Here is a 17,230-nt window from a genome sequence, read left to right as displayed (position 1 = left end):
AATTGCGGTAGAATTTTTTTTTTTTTTTTTTTTTTCGGTGTGGTCAGAAGGGTGTTCCCCAGATTCCAGTGTGTGAAATCAACCTCTACAGTTGAAGGCCTACTTTGATATGACTTATGACTGTTATGATGCATAGGACGGCAGATGTTTTCTTTTCAAATTTCCATATCCACCACCATATTTCCATATCCACCATTAAAAAAAGGGCAAATCGTACGGAAAAAAAATAAATAAATAAATCCCAAGAAACATTTTAAACATTTATTTATTGCTGACATAGAAACACAGTTAAAAAGGTAACATGACATCTGAAGTGAAGACTACAGATAATGTATTCAAGCCCCATTAGAATTAACATTTATGTCTAGGTAAATACATGCAGCTCGGAGCTCTGAGTGCCACAGGAGAATTCTATATACTTATATGAAAAAAGACAGAAGGGAGTGGAGGGGAGGAAGTGGGGGGTACACTTTGTATTAGAGACCCTCGGGGGGGGGGGGGGTTTCTTCTTGAACCATTACCAGTTTGGAAAGTGAAGTAGATTTTCTTCTTTTTTTTTTTTCTGCACATTTAAAAAACATTTTATTAAAGAAAATACATCGGGGACAATATCAAAAAATTGCAACTCTACTTATTTGCTGGGCACAGAGAAATAATAAAAAAAAATTCTAAATTAAAAACAATAACTATTTCAGCATTCATCTGATCCCTTGACAAGTGGAAAGTTCTAGAAGCGTACAAGATAAATACAGCATTTACAGCGGGATAAATTACAGTATTTTACGCCAACATTTGTTTGTAGGTTATATAAAACAGCTTACGTAGAGACAGCACGCTACCCGACCAATATTTACACGATTTCTTTATTTGTATGTGCGTGCATATCAATCTCATTTTCTCTCCCTTTCCTCCACTCTATTTATATTTATATTTATATCCTATAACCAAAAGAATCTCTGCGATAGGTGTATTTGATATTGTATACGTACCAACCCATATATATCAGGCTCGTACTCTGTGGTCAGAGACAAGCCAGGGTCTGTCAATGCTACAGCATACACAGATTTTGTGCTCTTACAACTTTGTGGTAGCAGTTTGGGGAAGGCCCTTTTAGGTTCCTGTATGACTGCGACCCTGTGCATGAAACCAGCTTCAAAAAGACATGGTTTGACCAGTCTGGTGTTGAGGAACTCAAAAAAGCCTGCAAAGAGCCCTGACCTCAACCCTACTGAACATCTTTTGGATGAATTGAAACACCAATGCATGGTTTGACTAGTGTGTGTGTGTGGAGGAACTCAAATTGCCTACAAAGAGCCCTGATCCCAACTCTATGGTCAGAGACAAGTCAGGATCTGTCAAAGCTACAGCATACACAGATTTTGTGCTCCTCCAACCGCGTGGTAGCAGTTCGGGGAAGGCCCTTTTAGGTTCCAGTATGACTGCGACCCTGTGCATGAAACCAGCTCCATAAAGACATGGTTTGACCAGTCTGGTGTTGAGGAACTTAAACAAGCCTACAAAGAGCCCTGACCTCAACCCTACTGAACATCTTTTGGATGAATTGAAACGCCAATGCATGGTTTGACCAGTGTGTGTGTGGAGGAACTTAACTTGGCTACAAAGAGCCCTGATCTCAACTCTATGGTCAGAGACAAACCAGGATCTGTCAATGCTACAGCATACACAGATGTTGTGCTCTTCCAACCTTATGGTAGCAGTTCGGGGAAGGCCCTTTTAGGTTACAGTATGACTGCGACCCTGTGCATGAAACCAGCTTCAAAAAGACATGGTTTGACCAGTCTGGTTTGAGGAACTCAAACAAGCCTACAAAGAGCCCTGACTTCAACCCTACTGTAAACATCTTTTGGATGAATTGAAACATCAATGCATGGTTTGACCAGTGTGTGTGTGGAGAAACTCAAATTGCCCACAAAGAGCCCCGATCTCAACTCTATGGTCAGAGACAAGCCAGAGTCTGTCAATGCTACAGCATACACAGATGTTGTGCTCTTCCAACCTTGTGGTAGCAGTTCGGGGAAGGCCCTTTTAGGTTCCCGTACGACTGCGACCCTGTGCATGAAACCAGCTTCAAAAAGACATGGTTTGACCAGTCTGGTGTTGAGGAACTCAAGCAAGCCTACAAAGAGCCCTGACCTCAACCCTACTGTAAACATATTTTGGATGAATTGAAACGTCAATGCATGGTTTGACCAGTGTGTGTGTGTGTGTGTGGAGGAACTCAAATTGCCCACAAAGAGCCCCGATCTCAACTCTATGGTCAGAGACAAGCCAGTGTCTGTCAATGCTACAACATACACAGATGTTCTGCTCTTCCAACCTTGTGGTAGCAGTTTGGGGAAGGCCCTTTGAGGTTTCCGTATGACTGCCACCCTGTGCATGAAACCAGCTCCATAAAGACATGGTTTGACCAGTCTGGTGTTGAGGAACTCAAGCAAGCCTACAAAGAGCCCTGACCTCAAACCTACTGAACATCTTTTGGATGAATTGAAATGCCAATGCATGGTTTGACCAGTGTGTGTGTGTGTGGAGGAACTTAAATTGCGTACAAAGAGCCCCGATCTCAACTCTATGGTCAGAGACAAGCCAGCATCTGTCAATGCTACAGCATACACAGATTTTGTGCTCTTCCAACTTTGTGGTAGCAGTTTGGGGAAGGCCCTTTTAGGTTCCTGTATGACTGCGACCCTGTGCATGAAACCAGCTTCAAAAAGACATGGTTTGACCAGTCTGGTGTTTAGGAACTCAAACAAGCCTGCAAAGAGCCCTGACCTCAACCCTACTGGACATCTTTTGGATGAATTGAAACACCAATGCATGGTTTGACCAGTGTGTGTGTGGAGGAACTTAAATTGCCTACAAAGAGCCCCGATCTCAACTCTATGGCCAGAGACAAGCCAGGATCTGTCAATGCTACAGCATACACAGATTTTGTGCTCTTCCAACCGCGTGGTAGCAGTTCGGGGAAGGCCCTTTGAGGTTTCCGTATGACTGCGACCCTGTGCATGAAACCAGCTCCATAAAGACATGGTTTGACCAGTCTGGTGTTGAGGAACTCAAACGAGCCTACAAAGAGCCCTGACCTCAACCCTACTGGACATCTTTTGGATGAATTGAAACGCCAATGCATGGTTTGACCAGTGTGTGTGTGGAGGAACTCAAACAAGCCTACAAAGAGCCCTGACCTCAACCCTACTGAACATCTTTTGGATGAATTGAAACGTCAATGCATGGTTTGACCAGTGTGTGTGTGTGGAGGAACTCAAATTGCCTACAAAGAGCACCGATCTCAACTCTATGGTCAGAGACAAGCCAGGGTCTGTCAATGCTACAGCATACACAGATGTTGTGCTCTTCCAACCTTGTGGTAGCAGTTCGGGGAAGGCCCTTTTAGGTTCCCCTATGATTGCGACCCTGTGCATGAAACCAGCTTCAAAAAGACATGGTTTGATCAGTCTGGTGTTGAGGAACTCAAACAAGCCTACAAAGAGCCCTGACCTCAACTCTACTGAACATCTTTTGGATGAATTGAAACACCAATGCATCGTTTGACCAGTGTGTGTGTGTGTGTGGAGGAACTTAAATTGCCTACAAAGAGCCCTGATCTCAACCCTACTGAATCCTAAATCATTGCAAAGAATTTTGAGCAAGGTCTCTTAGTCCAACATCAGTACCTGAACTCACAAATCTGCACAACACGAGCTCCAAAATAATGTGGAAAGTCTTCCCAGAAGAGCGATAGCTATAGTAGCCTTCCGGCTCTAATCATGTGTTTCAAAAAAAAAAAAACCCCATTGAAATCCATGCGTCTGGTGGCCTGCATAGAGATTAGGGGCTGGGGTGCATGGATTAGGGGGGGTGTAGCCCCTGCACCCCTTATGAATGGGCCGCCACTAGGGACAACCCTAAATGAACAGCCATGATTCTGAGAAAGCATGTCCAACAAGCTGATATTGGTGTGATGGTCAGGTGTCCACCAACGCATTGGCCATATCATGAATAGTCTTTCAACTTAAGCCCCATACACACTATCAGTTTTTTTTCTGCTGAGTTTTTTTTCCTTCAGGTTTACCAAAACCATGTAGTAGAAGGGCCGGCCTGATTGCATACACATTAAAACGCCTGAGGTTTGACCTCATATTATATGGTTTTGGTAAATCTGAAGGAAAAACTCAAACTGAAAGTGTGTATGGGGTTTTTAGAGTCTACGAGGAGCACTTCTGCGTAAAATCATCCTCCTTTGACCGTCTTCTCCTACAAAAAAAAACCCATTACGGTGATTTCGAGATCTGGGATTCTCCAAGCTCCAATGAAGGAGCCTCGTAAATTAACCTACCTGAAATGACTTCAAGATTTAATAACTTTTATTATGCTGAAGCACGCTTAATATTCACGTGTGCGTTGGTGCCCATGAACAGCCAAATCATTTGCATTCTTGTTTTATAAATGTACCTGACGTTATGCAAAGCGAATTAATTTTTTTTCGTGTATTTGCCGCATTAAAATAAAGAAATCGTGAAAATTACGCCCATCTCTAAAAACCATTAAACACTTTTTTTTTCTGTAATTTTTTTTTTTTTTTTTTCGTACATTGTGTTTTCTACTCAGCCTAAAAGCTCTTACGTTTATCTGAGTCTATGACATTTTTGAGTTTTGTATGCACTAAACAAAGACAAACTTGATGTACTATATACAGTATACAAACTAAACCATGTAAAACGAGTGCCCTGTGCTCTATTTCATCCATACGTGAAGTTACTTGAAGCGTTTGCTGGATATTATTGATTAGTCGTGTTAAATAAAACTATCGAAAACAAAAAAAAAAAATTAAAAAAATGGACCGTCTTCTACCGTATAGTTAATCCGTTTAACGAATAGCAAGGCTAGTATAGAGATTGATTCTAAACTAAAATACCAGGGTTGGTTTAGCAGTCATTGGTGTGAAATTTACATATATGTGTATGAAAACAATGGTTATAGGGTGAAACCCTGCTTAAACCCATAATCTATTTTTCACTATGTGCATTGCATACAGTTTTCTTAAGCAAATATCTTCCAATGGGCACACTAGTTCTGGTGACCCGAGGGGCCCCCAAGGGATTCCCTTAATCTGCAGGGATTTCCGCTCACTTCCTGTTTGGCTATGGGACAGGAAGTGCAGGGAAATTTCCACAATGGGAGCGCAGATGGCGAAATATAAATCTGACACTGGTTATAACCCTCCCTTACTTATAAATTATGTTTTGCCTATAGTTCTACTTTGAGTTACTACTTATGTGCAGTAACTCAATTAATTGGGAGGGGTGCAAACAGGTGGTACCTCCATATTTAAAGGTGGGGTATGGGTGCCGCCAACCCATGAAGTGGACATTATTGGGGGGTCCCTCCATATTTTTAGGTTGGAGTACGAATGGGAACACCTCATAAGTTTGGGGCGTGACACATCTAAAAGTGGGTGGGACTCAAAGTGTTCCCAGTTCTGGGAGCCTTAACCTTGGCGAACATTAGCAAGTACGGTAAGTTTCTTACCTAGAGAGCTTGCCGGTCATAGCACTTCCTGCTGCAAGCTGACAACACTTATGCCGCGTACACACGTACACACGACCGGACTTTTTTCGACAGATTAGGTCCGACGGGCTTCCTGACGGACTTTCGGCGGAGGTCCGACGGACTTTCTCAACGAAACGGACTTGGCCACACACGACTGGACTAAGTACGTTCAAAAGTCCGTTAGTTTTGAACGTGATGACGTAAACGGAGGACTAAACAAGGAAGTTCAATAGCCAGCAGCCAATAGCTGCACTTGCGTCATATTTGGTCCGTCGGACCAGCACACAGACGAACGGTTTTCCTGTTTTTTTAGTCAGTCGGACTTGAGTCCGTCGGATAGATTTGAAGCATGTTTTATTTCTAGGTCCGTCTGACTTTTGGTTGAAAAAAGTCCGCTGGAGCCCACACACGATCGAATTGTCCGGACGGATTCTGGTCTGCCGGACCAAGTCTGCCGGAGAGTCCGATCGTGTGTACGCGGCATAAGCCGTTGCCTTGTATTTTAGCAGCAAGCGTTGTCACCTTGCTCTATGGTCATTCAGTTGGTCGTTGAGCAATCTATAGGTATTTTAAAATAGGTGGCCCACCTGAAGAAGCTTGTGCAACAGGGGGACAACGCTGCTGCTTTTTTGACAATCAGTGGTTAAGCGTTATCAGTCTACAAAGAAGTCTAGGAAAGGAGCTTGACAACAGATTTACAAAAAAAAAGGATTTGCTTAAAGCTGAACTCCGGAATCAGCAACTATTTTCTAAATCCATTCATCAACACGTGTCTTCTTGTCTTCTTCTTGAACCTTGGTGTGCTTAGTGTATTGCTTACAGGTCTTTACAGACTTTTCCTTTTAATTTAATAAAGACTGCTCACTTCTGCTCTCTCTTTCTTTGTGCAGGGTGACCGGTCTTGTCTCCGCCCCCCGTCCTGTAGATTTCTACAGTGGGTGGAGCCTACAGTGGGTGGAGCCACCAATACTTGGACCTGTAAAGGTTTTTGCAGCACACAAACTGCGATTACTGTATATCCTTTGTATTTTTTTTTTTTGGGGGGGAATATATTGAAATAAAAATGTTTGCCCCCCCCCCCCCCCAATTCAGATTTAAGAAAATGGTTTTGGCATGAAAAATAGATTTTGGGTTTTACATTACACTTTAATGTCAGTATTTATTAAGAGATGGATTTAAAAAAAATATATATATTATACAGCTTTGTGCGCAATTTGGGACACAGAAGGTAAAACGACATGTTTGTTGGTTTTGTTGCCACAACCTCTGCGATGAACAAACATGAAAAAAATATTTATTTGTGGAATTTTTAATGCACAGTTCCTCTGTGTTTGTTGAACTTAGTTATTACGTTGAGCGTTCTGCTTGTAAGTCAAGGATTCAGCACATGCAATATGACCTTAGAATATTCCTGAACTAGAAACATTGTACAAAGTAGAATGGGAAAACATTCTGAAAGCAAGAACTAAAAGCCTGAAATACTTGGAGACTTCCATCAGAGGGGTGTTACTTGGTACTAACTCGCAGGGTGGTCACATTTTTTAGACATGCAACGTTTTACGTAGGTGTTATTTCTTAAGATCTAATACATTTGAAGACAAAAAAAGTAATTGTGCATTAAATGTAAAATCCAGTACTTACTAAAGATTTAAATTCTTGATGCGTGACAATATACAACAACAGTATAATTTTTCTCAATAAAAAAAAAAACCTTCTGAGAACACCAATCCAGTGACTTTGCCTAGGCTGAGATGATGTCATCAGTCTGCAGGAGGCAGGAAATAGCCTTTCCCCAGTCTCCTTCCCTCCAGTGACTTTGCCTAGGCTGAGATGATGTCATCAGTCTGCTGCAGGCAGGAGGAAGCCTTTCCCCAGTCTGCTTCCCTCCAGTGATTTTGCCTAGGCTGAGATTATGTCACCAGTCTACTGCAGGCAGAAGGAAGCATTTAACCATCCCAGTGATCAGACCGAAACATTGTATTGCAACAGAGTTTACAGTCAACTGATAAATCAGTTCTCGATTATTGATTGTGTTCTGCTAACCCATCTTGTAATGTGGGGGCCAGTATTCCCAAGCACACCTTTATCAGGCCCCTTTTCATCTGTTACATATAGAAGATCAGATGAGAAAGGAACATCAAATGGGACAGATTCAAACCTGCCTTGAAGCTTGGAGTAGCACCCGTGATTAGTCATGATGCAAAGTTGGGCCCCAACCTCCTGGAAGCTATCCCCTGATAGAAGGCTGCCAGCCCAATCAGCTGTGGCTGGGGAATTCCTCAACCAGCAGCCGCATGGATGATGGCAACATGATTGACCTAATATGACCATGGGTGATGGTAGCATGATTGACCTAATATGACCATGGGTGATGGGAACATGATTGACCTTATATGACCATGGGTGATGGGAACATGATTGACCTAATATGACCATGGGTGGTGGCAACATGATTGGCCTAATATGGCCATGGGTGATGGTAGTATGATTGACCTAATATGACCATGGGTGATGGCAACATGATTGACCTAATATGACCATGGGTGGTGGCAACATGATTGACCTAATATGACCATGGGTGATGGTAGTATGATTGACCTAATATGACCATGGGTGATGGCAACATGATTGACCTAATATGACCATGGGTGATGGCAACATGATTGACCTAATATGACCATGGGTGATGGCAACATGATTGACCTAATATGACCATGGGTGGTGGCAACATGATTGACCTAATATGACCATGGGTGATGGCAACATGATTGACCTAATATGACCATGGGTGGTGGCAACATGATTGACCTAATATGACCATGGGTGATGGCAACATGATTGACCTAATATGACCATGGGTGATGGCAACATGATTGACCTAATATGACCATGGGTGATGGCAACATGATTGACCTAATATGACCATGGGTGATGCAAAATTGATTGACCTAATGTGACCATGGGTGATGGCAACATGATTGACCTAATATAACCATGGGTGATGGCAACATGATTGACCTAATATAATCATGGGTGATGGCAACATGATTGACCTAATATAATCATGGGTGATGGCAACATGATTGACCTAATATGACCATGTGACCATATCTGGACAATGTCATTGACCAAATATGGTCATGTGGCCATATTTGTTCAAATATGTCACCAGCAACCCCTCCCCCTTGTTTCAAGCAGTACAGGGGTGGTGACTTCTACAGCCAATTGGGCTGTTGCTCTGCAATCATGTAACAGCTTCCTATGGGTTTGGGCGGATATGGGTTTCGACGTGAACCTTAGCTCATCACTATCGATGATACATCAAGCAGAGGCAGAGAGGAAGTTACACAGCACAAGCTTCAGGAAGCAGACTCATCTATTCCACATGAGAGGACATCTCTGGAATCTGCTGAAGTGCCTTACATAAACACAAACTCAGATTAAGGTAAATTGGTTTAGCTGTAGCACAGCTGCAGGGTTAACTGGATGCCATGCGTAGCCTGTAAATGGCTTTCACCTATCTCCTTATTATGTATTTTCAAGTTTATTCTCTGCAGAGGTTGCGTTAATGCCTGTTCATTGTCAAAAAAACTAATTAAAAAAACATGCAATTCGACCAGGAGTGCCCAAACTTTTCTCTTTCTATGAATATATGAGAATCTGAAGAATTGATTGTCACTATCCTAGTCTAAGTAACATCGACATGAATTCTAGTTTCAGCCATTAGTGGTAAAGCAGTGTTTGACTCCAGCCTTTGGTGGCCTCCAGCAGTGCGAGTTTATCAGGATTTTTAGGCAAACCATGGCCTAGGTAATTGAAAACATTAAAACGTAAAGTACAGCTTTGCTTTCAAAACTGTTATTCCACCCTTCTAGCCTTCAGCAATGAGAAGCTACAACACAACTCTGTACCGGCAGCCAGTACCAGCCATGGTCATACAGACTGGGACTGGCACAGTGCTGTATCCAGCAGCCATGGATGCCTTTGCCGAGATAAAGATGGTGGAGGTGGGTACCATGGCAGGTCAACTGTTATTTATCATAGGGCCAATTCACCAAAGATCTAATTTTCTCAAGTCTTTGGTCCAATTCAGTTGTGTTGGGTGTAGCTCTGAAGTAAAGGCCTGTGTTAATGGGCTTTGGGCTTGTGTCAATGGCTTCAGTTTGAGACGCTTATGAGATCAATCAAAATTGCATTTCTATAGACTTGCGTGGACAGAGTGTAAAGGATGAGAGCACCACAAGTTTGTAACTGCAAACACATGACCTACTATAAAGGTATGACATACTGTAAAAAAATCCATATGTGAATATTTGGGTTTTACAGCATACCATAACTTTATAATTGGTCGAGGGTTCGTAGTTTTTAGATTTTTTTTTTTTTATATTCTTTTATATTATTTTGTTTCTCAGCCCTGATGAAGGGTTTTGAGCCCCCAAAATGTGTTGGATTTATCTTCTGACCTTTTATTAAAATGAATAAACTTTCACTGGACTTGCAAAAAACCTTGTGGTGCTCTCATTTTTCGGGAACCCCTCGAGATACCCCCTAGGACAGAGAGCTGCCTCTTAGCCCTTGTACACACGGTCGGAGAATCCGTCGGAATGTGTCCTATCAGACCGTGTCGTTGGATAATCCGACTGTCTGTGGTATGCATTGGACTGATTCAGTCGGAATATCCGTCGGACCCAATTTTCCAACATGTTGGAAATATTTCCCAACCAACTGGTTCGATCGGACATACTCCGATCATGTGTAGAGAATTTTGATCGGACCAAGTGCCACGCATGCTCAGATCAAATTCCTACATCAAAGCTATTGGCTACTAGCCTGAATGTAGTCCCATCGTAACGAAATTACGTCATCACGTTCTGAATGATCAGATTTTTCAACAACTTAGTCCGACCGTGTGTATGCAACAGTTTCGGACAAGATCCGACGGACAAAATCCGACGGATTTGGTTGTCGAAATCTCCGACCGTGTGTACAGGGGCTTAGAGCTAGAGGTAAACTTTAATTTTACCTACTGTATCTCTGGGTCCTGTGCTCCAACAACACGTCTTCCATAGACTTGCATGGTAATGCAAAACCTGCTCGAAGCAAACAAACACCCATTGACACAAACCCTAAGTGTTATGCCGCGTACACGCAATCAGACTTTCCGGCAGACTTGGTCCGGTGGAGCACAGTCCATCAGAAAATTTGATCGTGTGTGGGCTCCAGCGGACTTTTTCTTCCCCAAAGTCCGGCGGACCTCCGCTGCAAAGTCTGGCGGATTGTCCGGCGGACCAAATCTGCCGGAAAGTCCCATCGCGTGTACGCGGCAGTACTGATATAAACAGGGATTATCATTTTCTAGAATGTTGGAATAACATTTTTGGCAGTGAAACTCAAGATTATCCTTTAATAGCTTGAAGAGTAAAGAGAATTGGGACCCTGGCCTCTCTCTGTGGTCTCCTTAGCCTTTGGGGTACATTTTTTCCCCATATTTCAAGAGTAAAATACACCTGAGGCATTGGGTTTTGAATTAGCTATCATCTAATTGTAGATGAGAGTAGCTTTCGTTTTAATTTTCTTTAATTTGTCCGCTCAAAAAACAGTGCGGGGTCAGTTTCACCAGGAGGGTGCCACCTGACTTGAGAAAAAAAGATTGTGCACCAGATGATCGCATCAAATGTCCACTCAACTTTATTCTTGATTAGGAATTGACATTAGGTTGGCAAGCAGTAGCCGATGTGGTTGAAGGGCAAACACATTCCCTTTTACTAGGGCCTGGGCTTCTCTGCCTAAACTCCTACATGAACTATAGTACAAATAGTCCATCAAAAGACAAGCAAAGAAGCTATTGTAAATGCTTATTTACTGAAGGCCCAGAGCCAATGTAAAACGTTCGTCTACCGAAGAGCCCCTTCTAGAGGTTGTACTGCAGTTTATATGGGAGTTCTGGCAAAGAAGCCCAAGGAGAATACGTTGACATAAAACACATTGGCTACCACTTGTCATATTCAAGAATAGAGCAACATGGAGATTGTTCTAGCAAAAAAGTCCAAGTCTTGATGAAGGGGGATACTTTGACCCAAAACACATTGACTACTATTTGTCATAGTCAAGAATAGAGCAATATGGGCATTGTTCTAACCAGGGCTTTTTTTTTCTCAGAAAACAGGTACAGGAACTCAAACACGACCACCCAACTTCCCCAACCGCGTAAAATAGTGGGTGTGGTCAAATTTCACAATAAACATTGGGAGGGCCTTAAAGGAGCATTAAATACCAGGAGTGCGCTACTTGCAGGGTTTGGGGGTGCTTTACGTACATAGTGCCGAGTTCAGGGGTGCGCTGCATAAAGAGTGCCGAGTTCAGGGCGTGCATTGGGAATGCAGAGGTGAGCATATGGAGTGCCGAGTTTAGGGGTGCACTACACATAGAGTGCAGAGTTCAGCCTTCTTTCACAACTGCTCACCTCTGCATTCCCAATCCACATGTCACTTTCACCCCTCTTCAGCTCTGACCTCTACATGTAACCTCCCCTCCTTCTTAAAAGCTCCACCATCTTCCACATGTCCTATTTTTGTTGCTGTATTAAACTGAAGCACCCAGCCGACTCTAGTACCTCCTCGCACACTGTAGGTGGCACCTCCTCCCTTGCGTTGGAGATCATCTAGTGGGAGTGTCAGCATCCCCAAAGGACCCTGTGCACTTGCATCTCCCTTGATCCCATCCTGCACTCTGCAGATCTGTTGGCGATAAGCTATCACTGGTCAACACAGAAGCCAGGCTTTTGTGTTAACACGTGCTAGTGGTGAGCAAGAAGCAGGAGGCCAGAGGTAGTGGAACTGAGTTCCACCAATATCAGCTGAGAAAAAGCCCTGGTTCTAACAAAGAAGTCCAAGTCCTGATGAAGGGGGGTACATTGGCCCAAAACACTTTGGCTACTATTTGTCATAGTCAAGAATAGAGTAATATGGACATTGCTCTAGCAAAGAAGCCCAATAATAGAGCAATATGGAGATTGTTCTAGCAAATAAGTCCAAGTCTTGATCAAAGAGGATACCTTGGCCCAAAACGCTTTGGCTACTACTTGTCATATTCAAGAACAGAGCAATATGGACATTGCTCTAGCAAAAAAGCCTAAGTCCTTAGGAAGAGGGGTACTTTGGCCCAAAGTGCGTTGACTACTACTTGTCATAGTCAAAAATAGAACAATATGGACATTGTTCTAAGAAAGAAGCCCAGGCCCTGTTTAAGGGGGATACTTTGGCCCAAAACACATTGTTTACTATTTGTCATAGTTAAGAATAGAGCAACATGGACATTGAACTAGCAAAGAAGTCCAAATCCTGATGAAGGAGGGTACATTGGCCCACAATGCATTGGCTCCTACTTGTCATATTCAAAAATAGAGCAATATGGAGATTGTTCTAGCAAAGAAAGACCAAGCCCTGATGAATGGGGGATACTTTGGCCCAAACCGCTTTGGCTACTACTTGTCATAGTGAAGAACAGAGCAATATGGACATTTCTCTAGCAAAAAAGCCTAAGTTCTTTTGAAAAGGGGTACTTTGGCCCAAAGCACATTGGCTACTACTTGTCATAGTTAAGAATAGAATAATATGGACATTGCTCTAGCAAATAAGCCCAGGTTTGACGAAGAGGGGTATTTTGGTCCAAAATGAATTGACTGCTACTTGTCATAGTCAAGAATAGAGCAATATGGATATTGTTCTAACAAAGAAGACCGGGCCCCATTTAAGGGGGATACTTTGGCCAAAAACCCATTGGCTATTGCTTGTCATAGACAAGGATAAAGCAATTTGAAATTTGATGTGATCATCTGGCAATCATTTTCCCATATATGCAAATGGAACTTACCGAATAATCTTCCAGTTCCAGGCCCGCAAGTCAATACATTCAGCTCTTGCTCCCCCAGACCACCATGTAATTGACTCTCGTAGAGATGGACTCATTGACATCTACACAGCCAACACTTTAGAGTCTCCTTCGTAGACAGAGGGAGACACAGAGAGCAGGATCGAGCTAGGCCACAATACACACAGTTTTGCGGCATATACTCTTTCAACTGGTAAAATGCTGACCAATTCTCTTTTACTGTAAGGTTAGAAGAGTGTTTGCACAGAGAGAGATTTTCTTCATTAAATAATTAAATCTTGGACTTTTTGAGATGACTTTAAAAAAAAAAAAAACATCATAGCCATCTTAGTAAATCTTTCTTACCTTGTCTCATAAGCAAAAAAGGGGAGCTCCACTCCAAAAAATTTCCCCTGTCCACATGGGACAAAGGTGGAGAGACCCCCATGGAAAGCCATGTCAGGCTCAGCAAGTTCATGCTGTGTTGTTCAAAATCTCAACGCTCTCCTGTTTTTTTTTGTTTTTTTTTGTCTCGAAAATCTTTTTTCCTTAATTCCAAATGATATCATTAAAGTAAATCTGACATAAACCTGAGCAATTCAAACCTAGCATACGATGAAAAGATACATAAAAGAGGTTCAGTAAACCATTGTATGCCAATATGATCAGCGGCTACATACATAGATACAGCTGATATATTATTAAAAATGTACTTTTTAGAAATATCAAGCTTGATCATACATGGTGTTAAATCTGTGCTTTGCCTATGCAGTCCGCATAACCAACTACCCTTTGCTTCTCCACTGCTCTGCAGGAGTAAAGAAAAGGAACCAAGCCATTATGTTCAGAGCTTACACAGGAAAAGGATACTGTCTTTCCTGGTACCTGGCAACTGGTTCCTTAATTGGAGGTACTAATATATTTGGGGTGCTTTTGTTTGTATGTGGAGGATGCGGGGGGGGGGGTGGGGGGAGGGGTTATAAACATAAACCATATATCCAAAAGTAAGTTGGCCTCCCTCCAATTGATTGAGTTCAGATGTCTCCGGTGAGCGGTGAAGGGTACTGGTAACACTACAGCATGGAATAGACAATTGTAGAGTTCCAACTTTATGGCAACAGTTTGGAAAAAATAAATAATTCCTTGTTCCAGCATAGCTGTGCCCCTGTTTACAAAGTCAGCTCCATGAAGACTTGGTTTGACCAGGTTGTTGGGGAGAACCTCACAGAGCCCCGACCTCAACCCTACTGAACACCTTTAGGATCAATTGGAAATTTTATTGAGAGACAGGTCTCCTCCTCCGATTTCAACACCTGACCTCACAAATGTTCTTTTAGCTGGATGAACACAAACTCCCACAGCCACACTATCGAAATCTTGTGGAAAGCCTTCTCAGAAGCGGCCACATTTTTTTAAAAGGGTTGTTCAACAAAATGTTGAACTTGGCCCTTGGGGCGATTGCCGATTTTCCAGGAAGAAATATTTAAGAGATGCTAGGCTTTCAATACATGGTCATACCGTCAAATGCAAATATGTTTTCAAACAAGCTTCCTGGATCTGGTAAGGCAGCTTATAAAACAAGCAGGAGTTCCTGCTTATTTTATAAGCATGGTTTGACCAGTTTGGTGTCAAGGAACTCGAGTGTCCTACAAAAAGCCCTGACCTTAACCCTGCTGAACACCTTTGAGATTAACTGGAATGCCGATTGTGAGCCAGGTCTTCTCATCTAACATCGGTACTTGGCCTCATAAATGGGCACAGAGGCCCACAGACACACTCCAAAATCTTGTAGAAAGCTTTCCTAGAAAAGCTGTTGTAGCCACAAAAGGGGGTCAAGTCCATAGTGATGGCCACCGTTGTGTAATAGGATGTTAAATCCGCTCATATGGGTTACAGTTCGGTGAAGGCCCTTTTCTGTTCCAGAATATCTATGCCCACTTAAGGGCAGCACAGTAGTGTAGTGGTTAGCACTTTCACCTAGCAGTAAAAGGGTCACTGGTTCAAATCCCGACCACGACACCATCTGCCTGGAGTTTGCATGTTCTCCCTGTGCCTGCATGGGTTTCCTCCGGGCACCCCAGCCTCCCCCCACACTCCAAAGACATGCTGGTAGGTTAATTAGACCTTGTCTAAAAAATTGGTCTTAATATGTGTGTGTCAATGTTGCATGTGTTTGTAAGCATGTCAGGACCTTACAGAGTAAAGGACCACACAAAGCCACAGATGGACTCTGGTGGCAAGAAAGCACCCTGAGGCGATTCAGTTCGCATAGGCAGCACTATAAAAGTCACTCACACTTGTACAAAGCCAGCTCCATAAAGACATGGCTTGACCAGTTTCATGTGGAGAAACTTAAGTGTCCTACAAAGAGTCCTGACCTCACCCCTGCTGAAATGGGGTCAAGTCTATATTAATGGCTATGGTTGTGCAATAGGATGTCGAAAATGCTCATAGGGGGTTACAGTTTGGAGAAGGCCATTTTCTGTTCCAGCATGACTGTGCCCCTGTATACAAAACCATCTCCATAAAGACATGATGTGACCGGTATGGTGTGGAGGAACTCAAATGTCCCTGAACAGAGCCCTGACCTCAACCCCACTGAATGCTTAAATTGGGATGAAATGAAATGCCAGTTGTAGGCCATGTCTTCCCATCCAACATCAGTTCTTGATCTGACAAATGTTCTTTTGTCTAAACGGGCACAAAATCCCACACACACACCCCAAAATCCTGTGGAAAGCCTTAACAGAAGAGTGGATAATGTTACAGCTGTAACGGAGGGGACTCCCTCTTAGTGATCATGGTTAGGGAGAAAAGATTTCTAACAGATGCCAACAAATGTTTGGCTATATAGTGTATATAGATTGTCACCTTGACCTAGTATATCTGCCCCTTGACAAAGAGACCCTGTGTGGTCTCAAAACATTGGTGAACTGCATTTTTCTAAAATAAAATGCTTCTTTTATTGAATACTTCTTGGAGACCTGAGCTTTTACACTCGTTCTCACTATGAACATTCATCAGTGACATACCTTATGCATGATGTGCAGTTGAGATTATGAAATGACTTGGTTTTACAGGTACCCAGGACCAAATCAGTGCAGGGAGGTAATTGAGTTACCTGCTCTCTATTCCTAGAATTGCTTGCCATTTATTTCCATGCCTGGTGGCTGAACAGAAGTTGAGTAAACCAACTGATTTGCCCTGTATGGGCAAAGCACAGGTTCCTTTTAAGTCTCTCTATTGGTCAGTGGGGCTACCCAACACTATAAAGACCAACGAGGAGGCTTCAGATAGGCCACAAGGCAGATCGAACTCAGCAATTAGCACAATAATTGGATTCCATGAGCTACTGAACATTCTGAGATGCAGTTCCTACTAAAAGTAGCCTCTGCGTATTAGTTTTATTGTTATACGCTCAGTTTGCATTGCCCAGGATGATGAAAGGTTTATTTTAAGACCCTTTTCCCTCAACAACAGCTAATTTTTCTTACTTGTTGTGATGCTCACGTATGTTCTCTCAAAAGAATTTCAGCTAAAAGCAGGCATCAAGAGGTATCTTTTCAGAGCTACCCATAAGTTGCCCAAACCTCTGAGATATTTAATATGCAAATCTCTCTGTGTTTTGACATACTGTACACTTCCTGTAATGTTCTTGGTAGAGGGATACAAGGGGTATGCCAGAATCCTGTGCCTGTTAGTGGTCACTGTATGGCACAGAGTGCCTGTTAGTGGTCACTGTATGGCACAGAGTGCCTGTTAGTGGTCACTGTATGGCCTCCCATTGTATGCC

The 17,230-nt window shown here is 42.8% G+C and overlaps 1 long non-coding RNA gene across 1 annotated transcript; it reads right to left on the bottom strand.

The window, feature by feature from the left end:
• Positions 1-247: 247 nt before the first annotated feature.
• On the bottom strand, positions 248-8,497 carry LOC143957022 (uncharacterized). The gene is made up of 2 exons (XR_013270046.1): positions 8,167-8,497; positions 248-8,096 (listed from the first exon to the last, which is right to left on the bottom strand). It is a non-coding gene; the product is annotated as an uncharacterized LOC143957022 (long non-coding RNA).
• Positions 8,498-17,230: the final 8,733 nt, after the last annotated feature.

The sequence above is a fragment of the Lithobates pipiens genome, unplaced genomic scaffold (assembly GCF_037356315.1).
Source record: "Lithobates pipiens isolate NorthernLeopardFrog02 unplaced genomic scaffold, aLitPip1_a1.2 Scaffold_5, whole genome shotgun sequence".
NCBI lineage: Eukaryota > Metazoa > Chordata > Amphibia > Anura > Ranidae > Lithobates > Lithobates pipiens.
Note: the sequence above shows the minus strand (reverse complement) of the source record. Positions and strands in the feature narration are given on the sequence as shown.